The following is a 9605-nucleotide window of genomic DNA, read 5'->3' as shown; positions in this document are numbered from 1 at the left end:
ACTGGGGGCACTACAAGGGGGGGATTACTACTGGGGGCACTACAAGGGGGGGACTACTACTGGGGGCACTACAAGGGGGGCTACTACTGGGAGCACTACAAGGGGAGATTACTACTGGGGGCACTACAAGGGGGGAGGAATACTACTGGGGGTACTACAAGGGGGGGATTAGTACTAGGGGCACTACAAGGGGGGGGACCACTACTGGGGGCGCTATATAAAGGGCACTGCATAGTGGGTACCACTACTGGGGGCACTGCATAGGGGGGAGTACTACTGGGGCACTATATAAGGGGAATACTACTGGTGAGGGCTGTGCATTGATTGGCTCTCTGTGCTGTGTGAGTGACTGCTGCTGGGCGAGGGCTGCTCTCTGATTGGCTCTCTGAGACAGTTTTGAAGTTTTCTTCACTTTGGAGTGATCAATGACTGATGAGGTGTCATTGGGAGTGATGAGACCTAAGTCTTGCAAAACTGCAGTTGATATGGCAGCAGTTTCCCTATATGACACACCATATTGATCACTAACGAGAGCAGACTAATGCACATTTGCTGTGAGGAGCTTTGATGGCTTATATATCATCTTCGCCAGTGTCTGAATCACTTTTAGATTCACTAGAAGAATGTTGTTTGATATTGCAGCTTGCAAGTGCCAGTCCATGGAATCTTGCACTTGCGACAAGTCAAGAAAGGTTCCTCCTTCTGAATGGGAGTTTTTGAAAGACCAACGAGCTTCCAGGCTTATGTTTATATTAGGGATGTGCGCCGACCCCCTGTGTTTTGGTTTTGGATCTGTATCTCCTCAGTGTTTTGGATCTGGATTTGGTTTTGGCAAAACCACCCTTGCGTGTTTTGGTTTTGGATCTGTATTTTTTTCTAAAAAAATCATAAAACAGCTAAAATCACATAATTTGGGCTTGTTTTTGTTCCTACAGTAATATTAACCTCAACAACAGTTATTTACAGTCATTTCCAGTCAATTTTAACCACCTCACAGCTCACAATATTGACTTCATCCAGTTTAGGCCAAAAAGTTCAATCCAACTAGCTGGCCGACTAAACTAAGCAACAGCAGTGGGCGGCACTAACATGTGGCAGTTCAGCTTCCAACATGGCACAGAGTGGCACTGCAGTAGTAGACAGGATGGCAGTTTAATAAACAATACAACCCCATAGGGAATTTCAAAACCAAGAATGCTTTCATTAATCAAGAACTAGGTCAGAGGCCCAAGGGAGTTGGAATATGTTTATGGACTGAAGACAGGAAAAGGACGGAAGGATTCATTCATTTTTAATTTATTTATTTTAATGTTTTGATTATTTAAAAAAAAAATATGAGGGAAGATCAATGTAGGATCAAGTTCTTCAGTTCATGAAAGACATCTTGGATCTGGAGGAGGTTTTTCTATACATCTAATAGAAATGTGGTGGCCTTGCTTGTGGCGGTGCTGCTAGTAAACACTGACAGACGTTTACTTTGTGCTCAGGGAGGTTGTTAGGGATAATTGGGACCAAGACTTGCTGTTTATATCAGAGGAAAGCAGCCTGTAGCTCTACGTTTGAACTAGAACTCCCATCATCCGTGATGTTTGCCAGGCCTAACGGAAGTTATTTGTCAACAGGTGGCGTGCCTCAGGTTACCTCAGCCTGCTTTACGCAGAATATATAACGGAATTGGTATGTAATGCCGGCTGCCATTTTTCAAACACAGCCTGTGACATGGCAGTTAGGAGCTGATTGACTGGTACCTTATCACCATTCACTTTATCTCCTAACACAGCTTAGTAAATAGACCCGACGTTTCATGAATTTAATTCATTTCATCAGGATATGCATATTCTGATGAAATGAATTAAATTCATGAAACGTCGATAACCGATAAACTAAAGGAGACTTATTGTTTATTTATAAGTCGCTTAGAGTGCCGCCCCCCCCTGTTTCTGTTGTGTGTGATTATATATATATATATATATATATATATATATATATATATAATTTTCTGTTTTCACTATAAACTGCTGCACAGTTATGGACATAAAAGACTTTGGATACAATTATAAATATGAGTGACATATGGAATGAGTTTGTATCAATTGTGGCTTAGATTCCCCAAAGAGCACGGCTCTAATTCCTCGGTGCTATTTTCAGCTTATTACATTCATACAATTCATTTTTAGATTCACGTTTAGTGTATTTGTGTAATTTGTGTATATAGGTATGTGTTGTTCATTCTGTATACAAAACTGTTTTAATACTGTGTGTTTGAATAAAACCTATTATGGCTTATTAAAACGGGCCTCATGTTTATTAATGGAGAGTGGATTCAATACCTGTAGATTTTATTAATATAATTATTTCCACCTAGCGCAGTAATCCATTTGTTTTTGATAGTTATTCTTCTATTTACCACTGGGCTGACCTAAGTGTTGGCTACTTTTCACACTAGAATACATTAGATCTGTTAGTACAACTGCAAATTTATTTTTATTTGTTTTTATTGGTAGGAGGATGAATCTTGGTCTAGTTTCTGTAGAAATAAACCAAGCACCCCATGTTCAGCCCTGTTCCTGCTCCACCAAATAGCGGTCCCTCTAATACAGTAACAATAATGTTCCACAGTCTGGAACATGACATTAGAGGAGGGGGTGGGGCCCACCAGGGGTTTCCCCTGTACCCCTGTGGGTCAGTCTGACCCTGGACAATAGTCAGGAGGCCAGCCGAATACAGAGGAGCACAGAACAGCACACTGAGGGCAGCTACTGATTCCCTGACAAGAAGTGACAGATAAGACAGGTTTATATGGGGGGCGTGGCCACGGCGTCTATGGAGTAGTACACACAGTTGTGAGCTCTCCAATACACACATCCTGCACTACCTCCTGCTACAGCACCCCGGGGACACAGTGAACTGGGTAGCCGTCGGAGGTCCTGGAGCTCCTGTTGCGCCCGCTGCGGGAGCATTTTGCAGCCTCCTGGGCCCATAAGAGGCAGTCTTCTCGGCGGGTATAATAGCCGTGGCGGGTCACGTGGGACGCTGGCGGGCTCCGTGTCTTCGCGCAGCACTGCCACACACAGCCCTGCTTGCCTTAGCCCTGCTCTCCTTGGTAAGGAGTCCCTACAACTGGCTCTAGTGGTTAACCCTACCTCCTACTGGAGGCCTTTGCTGTTGCCCTGATCCCCTGCCTGGGTGCCTCTCTCTTCTGAGTGCTGGAGGTGCTGCTGGCCGCCATTTCACTCCCCGGACTGTGTGTTGAGTCTGTGACCTCCTTTGCTACAACAACTGCAGTGTTGGTGCTTCTGTTATCTATTACTTTATATTGCTATACTGCATCACCTATTTAATATGGGGAAAACTCATCATGCTGCTGCAGCAGCGAAGCTGGAGCGTTATTCTCGCTCATCAACGCTGCAGCCCCTGCCCCGCGATGAACGGGATGTCGGATCTCCTCCTGCGTCTCCTTTTGCCGATACTGTACCGGAGGACTCCTCTGCGGCCACTTTGCAGGGTGTACTTGATGCGGTCAGTGAAAAAAGGCTCACTGACAAGATTGGCAAAGTGCAGTCTGACCTATCTATAATTCATCATGATCTACAACGTGTCCGGGAGAGGTGGAAACACGTACGTCTACGCTCGAGGATACGGTATCTCCGCTAAAAGAGAAAGTGGCTGCTTTGGATTCTCAGATGGCTGCGGTACACAAGAAGATGTCGGGTATGGGGGGCGCCTTCGGCGTAATAACGTCAGATTTGTGGGGCTACCAGAAAAAGAGGAAGGCTCGAGCCCTGAGGAATTTCTGGAAAAATGGTTGCTGGAAACATATGGCCAGCAGGCCTTTACTTCACACTTTGCAGTAGAGCGGGCTCACCATGTGCCGACCAGACCGCTTCCTCCTGGAGCACCCCCGCGTACTTTCATTGCCAAATTCCTACACTATCAGGATCGGGATACTGTGATAAGACTGGCTCGCACTAAAGGTCCTATGGAACGTAATGGCTCTCGGATTTCAGTGTTCCATGACTTCTCCGTCGAGGTTCAAAAGGAGAGGGCACAGTTTCTTCCAGTCAAGCGTCGCCTGCGGGATCTCAATCTTCCATACGCCATGCTGTTCCCTTCGAAATTACGAGTGGTCATGGATGGTGAAACAAAATTTTTCTTCACCCCGATAGAGGCTGCTTTGTGGCTGGATTGCCGTGTCCCGGCCAGGAGGCCGTTAGTTAATGACTGAACATGGACCATAGCTCCTGAATTGCGTAGCACGTAACTATGCTATATATGTGTATGCCAACATGGTCGAGTGTTTCTTTTCTTTTTTCTTACTAATATTGATCTAGAAATGTTATCTTAGATGGTATGTGAATTTTGTCACCGTATTCCCATATTCTTTTTTTTTTTTTGTGCTCTGAGATTACGTATATAGTAGGGGTGAGCGGGTTCGGATTTCTGAAATCCGAACCCCCCCGAGCCTCCCGATCCGAGTCCGATCCGAATCAGGCTCGACTTTTCCCGCCTGACTCGGATCTGAAATCGAGGCAAAACGTCATCATCCCGCCTTCCGAGTCTCGCGGGTTTTGGATCCTATATAAGGTACCCGCGTCGGCGCCATTTTCTCACTCGGCTGTGGACAGTGAAGAGGGAGGGTGGGAGTTAGGGCTGTGTAGTGTAGTGTAGTGTAGTGCTGCTGTTGTCCACTACTTCAAAGTCCTTAGGGGCTGGCTGTGTTGTGCTGTGCTGCTGTTGTTAATAGGGGCTGTGTCCACTACTTCAAAGTCCATAGGGGCTGGCTGGACTGTGTTGTGCAGTCAGTTCTCCATAGGGGCTGTGTCCACTCCAAAGTCCTGTGCAGTGTCCCAGTCCTAAAGGGGTGCTGTAGTGTTGTCCAGGGGGTGCTCTGTCCATCAGGGGTGCTCCCCCCAAGTGCTAAAAAAATAATATATTTTCTGTGTTTGTGAATTGTGTGCGCAGTAGCCGCACGTGCATCAACAAAGTAGTGCCAAGCGTGCGCCTGTGTCATAAGTAAAGGGCCGGCTGGCTTGACCGTTAAGGGTGCTGTAACCCCCGAAAGTACACTCCAGTCCAAACCAAAAAAAAAATTATTTTCTGTGTCTGTGAATTGTGTGCGCAGTAGCCGCACGTGCATCAACAAAGTAGTGCCAAGCGTGCGCCTGTGTCATAAGTAAAGGGCCGGCTGGCTTGACCGTTAAGGGTGCTGTAACCCCCGAAAGTACACTCCAGTCCAAACCCAAAAAAAAATTATTTTCTGTGTTTGTGAATTGTGTGCGCAGTAGCCGCACGTGCATCAACAAAGTAGTGCCAAGCGTGCGCCTGTGTCATAAGTAAAGGGCCGGCTGGCTTGACCGTTAAGGGTGCTGTAACCCCCGAAAGTACACTCCAGTCCAAACTAAAAAAAAAATTATTTTCTGTGTTTGTGAATTGTGTGCGCAGTAGCCGCATGTGCATCAACAAAGTAGTGCCAAGCGTGCGCCTGTGTCATAAGTAAAGGGCCGGCTGGCTTGACCGTTAAAGGGTGCTGTAACCCCCAAAGTACACTCCAGTCCAAACCAAAAAAAAAATTATTTTCTGTGTTTGTGAATTGTGTGAGCAGTAGCCGCACGTGCATCAACAAAGTAGTGCCAAGCGTGCGCCTGTGTCATAAGTAAAGGGCCGGCTGGCTAGACCGTTAAAGGGTGCTGTAACCCCCGAAAGTACACTCCAGTCCAAACCAAAAAAAAATTATTTTCTGTGTTTGTGAATTGTGTGCGCAGTAGCCGCACGTGCATCAACAAAGTAGTGCCAAGCGTGCGCCTGTGTCATAAGTAAAGGGCCGGCTGGCTTGACCGTTAAAGGGTTCTGTAACCCCCAAAGTACACTCCAAACCAAAAAAATATATATTTTCTGTGTTTATGACTTGTGTGCACTGTGGCTGCACGTGCATCAACAAAGGAGCAGCGCCAAGCGTGCGCCTGTGTCCCATAAGTAAAGAGCCGGCTGGCTCATTTCTTAAAGGGTGGTGTAACCCACAAAGTGCACTACTCTCCAGCAAAAATAAAAAAATATTTTCTGTGTTTGTGTGCGCTTTAGCCGCACGTATATATATCAATATAACATAAATGGAGGACCAAACTTTCTCCGATAAAAATAAAATAGGGAAAGATCAAGAACCACTTCCTCCTAGTGCTGTTGCTGCTGCTGGGAGTTGTTCATCATCCCAGAGAGGAAGTAGGAACATCACTACTTTTACTAAACAATTGACCCTCCAACAGTCCCTAGCGATGAGGATGAAGTACGACAGCAGTCATCCTGAAGCAAAACGTATAACTGAGGCCTTGACTGCTATGTTGGTGTTAGACGTGCGTCCGGTATCCGACATTAGTGCAGTGGGATTTAGACAATTGATGGAGGTAGTGTTTCCTCGGTTCCAAATCCCATCTAGATTCCACCTGCATCCTCAAAGCAGCAGCGACAAGCGTGCGTCTGTCTGTTAAAGGGTGGTGACACCCTCAAAGTGTGCTACACAAACAATTAAAATATTGTTCTTTTTTTTCTGTCTTTGTGAATTGTGTGGGCTGTAGCCGCACCTGCATCCTCAAAGCAGCAGCGACAAGCGTGCGTCTGTCTGTTAAAGGGTGGTGACACCCTCAAAGTGTGCTACACAAACAATAAAAATATTCTTCTTCTTTTTTCTGTCTTTGTGAATTGTGTGGGCTGTAGCCGCTCCTGCATCCTTAAAGCAGCAGCGACAAGCGTGCGTCTGTCTGTTAAAGGGTGGTGTAACTCTCAAAGTGCTCCAAAAAATAAAAAACTATTTTTTTAATGTGTTTGTGACTTGTGTGCGATGTAGCCGCACTTGCATCCTCAAAGCAGCAGCGACAAGCGTGCGTCTGTCTGTTAAAGGGTGGTGACACCCTCAAAGTGTGCTACACAAACAATAAAAATATTCATCTTCTTTTTTCTGTCTATGTGAATTGTGTGGGCTGTAGCCGCACCTGCATCCTTAAAGCAGCAGTGACAAGCGTGCATCTGTCTGTTAAAGGGTGGTGACACCGTCAAAGTGTGCTACACAAACAATAAAAATATTCTTCTTCTTTTTTCTGTCTATGTGAATTGTGTGGGCTGTAGCCGCACCTGCATCCTTAAAGCAGCAGCGACAAGCGTGCGTCTGTCTGTTAAAGGGTGGTGACACCTCAAAGTGTTCTACACAAACAATTAAAATATTGTTCTTTTTTTTCGGTCTTTGTGAAATGTGTTGGCTGTAGCCGCACCTGCATCCTTAAAGCAGCAGCGACAAGCGTGCGTCTGTCTGTTAAAGGGTGGTGTAACTCTCAAAGTGCTCCAAAAAATAAAAAACTATTTTTTTAATGTGTTTGTGACTTGTGTGCGATGTAGCCGCACTTGCATCCTCAAAGCAGCAGCGACAAGCGTGCGTCTGTCTGTTAAAGGGTGGTGACACCCTCAAAGTGTGCTACACAAACAATAAAAATATTCTTCTTTTTTCTGTCTTTGTGAATTGTGTGGGCTGTAGCCGCACTTGAATCCTCAAAGCAGCAGCGACAAGCGTGTGCGTCTGTCTGTTAAAGGATTACATCGGTGACAGCATCCAAGTAGGCATGTCAGACAGTCCGTACCTGTACTGGCAGGAAAAAGAAGCAATTTGGAGGTCCCTGTACAAACTGGCTCTATTTTACCTGAGTTGCCCCCCCTCCAGTGTGTACTCCGAAAGAGTGTTTAGTGCAGCCGGGAACCTTGTCAGCGAAAGGCGTAGGAGGTTGCTTCCACAAAATGTGGAGAAGATGATGTTCATAAAATGAATTATCAACTCTTCCAGGGAGACCAGCCTCCAGAACGTACAGAGGGACCTGTGGTTCCAGCAGGGACGAATTAATACTCTGTGAGGATGAGGATGTACACACTGAAGAGGGTGAGGAATCGGTGGATGAGGAGGATGAGGATGACATCTTGCCTCCGTAGAGCCAGTTTGTGCAGGGACAGATAAATTGCCAGCTTGTTTTGTGGGGGCCCAAACGAACCAATCATTTCAGCCACAGTTGTGTGGCAGACCCTGGCGCTGAAATGATTGGTTTGTTAAAGTGTGCATGTCCTGTTTATACAACATAAGGGTGGGTGGGAGGGCCCAAGGACAATTCCATCTTGCACCTCTTTTTTTTCTTTGCATTATGTACAGTTTGGGGCCTAGTTTTTCAATGCCATCCTGTCTGCCACTGCAGTGTCACGCCTAGATGGGTCACGTGTTTGTGCCGCCCACTCGTGTCGCTTAGCATAGTCATCCAGCTACCTCGGTGCAACCTTTTGGACATAAAAACACTATTGTGAGGTGTGAGGTATTCAGAATAGACTGGAAATGAGTGGAAATTAAGGTTATTGAGGTTAATAATAGCATAGGAGCAGAAAAACCTACAAATTCTGTGATTTTAGCTGTTTTTATGCTTTTTTTCAAAAAAATACAGATCCAAAACACAAAACCCAGAACCCAAAACACGGAAGGGTGGTTTTGGCAAAACCAATCCAGATCCAAAACACGAAGAAAGATCCAGATCCAAAACCAAAACACAAAACACGAAAAGTGGCCGGTGCACACCCCTAGTATATAGTCATTTTCATTGCTGTGGGACAGTGCGGTCTGATATAATAGCTATTTTCTCTACTATCTGTATAATATGTATGCTCCCTAGCCTAGTAATATTCTATTTTGGGTCAGGACAGTATTTTGTTCATATTTTTAGTCCCCGGGTGTGAAATATTGGGGGGTTCCCTGTGTTCAGGGGTCATTATATATTTTGCCTCACCCTGTATACGGGATAAATTGTTATATGTTTATCTGGTAAACTTAATTTTTTTTTTATTGTTTACCTGTTGAGGGAAGGGAGTGGGAATAGGTATGCCGCAGTTGGGGTTGGGTATACAGGGAGGGGGGACAGAAGGGATAAGGGTTGTAGTTTTACTATTTTTTCTTATTTTTTGTTTGATTCTCTATGTGGTCACAAATTATTATATATTGCAATATTGTGTGTTTAATTCAGGGTGTGCTTGTATTGTGGGTCTGTGCAAGATCGCCCTCTGGATATATATCTTGGTAGGAGATGCTATAATAGCTGGAATATTATGACGCAAGCTAATATCAATGTTCTCACTTGGAACGTACGAGGTCTTAATGACAAAATAAAACGTTCCCTAGTGCTGCGACAACTTAAACACTATGGGGCAGATATAGTCTGCCTTATGGAAACGCACCTGATAGGTGGGAAATTGCTCTCTCTTAAAAAGCCGTGGGTGGGTTGGGCTTATCATGCATCACACACGTCCGCTTCTAGGGGGGTTTCTATTCTTGTCCGCAAGTCGGTCCCTTTTGTAATGGAGTCGGTGCAGATTGACCCAGGGGGTCGTTATGTTTTTTTGAAATGTAGGATTAATAATCTAACACTTTTATTGCTGGCGTTATATATACCGCCTCCTTATTCTCCTGTAGTTTTAAAGAGAGTGGCGGAGTTTATGGCCCTGTCCCCGGGAACGGCTACAATATGTGTTGGGGATTTCAATAATGTTTTGGATCAGGATTTGGATAGAAGGGGTACAACTCAGAGGAGTCCCTC

Source organism: Taudactylus pleione, unplaced genomic scaffold (assembly GCF_031769625.1).
Source record: "Taudactylus pleione unplaced genomic scaffold, aTauple2 ptg000001l, whole genome shotgun sequence".
Classification (NCBI taxonomy): Eukaryota; Metazoa; Chordata; class Amphibia; order Anura; family Myobatrachidae; genus Taudactylus; species Taudactylus pleione.
The sequence above is the reverse complement of the archived record's forward strand: the minus strand, read 5'-3'. Positions refer to the sequence as shown.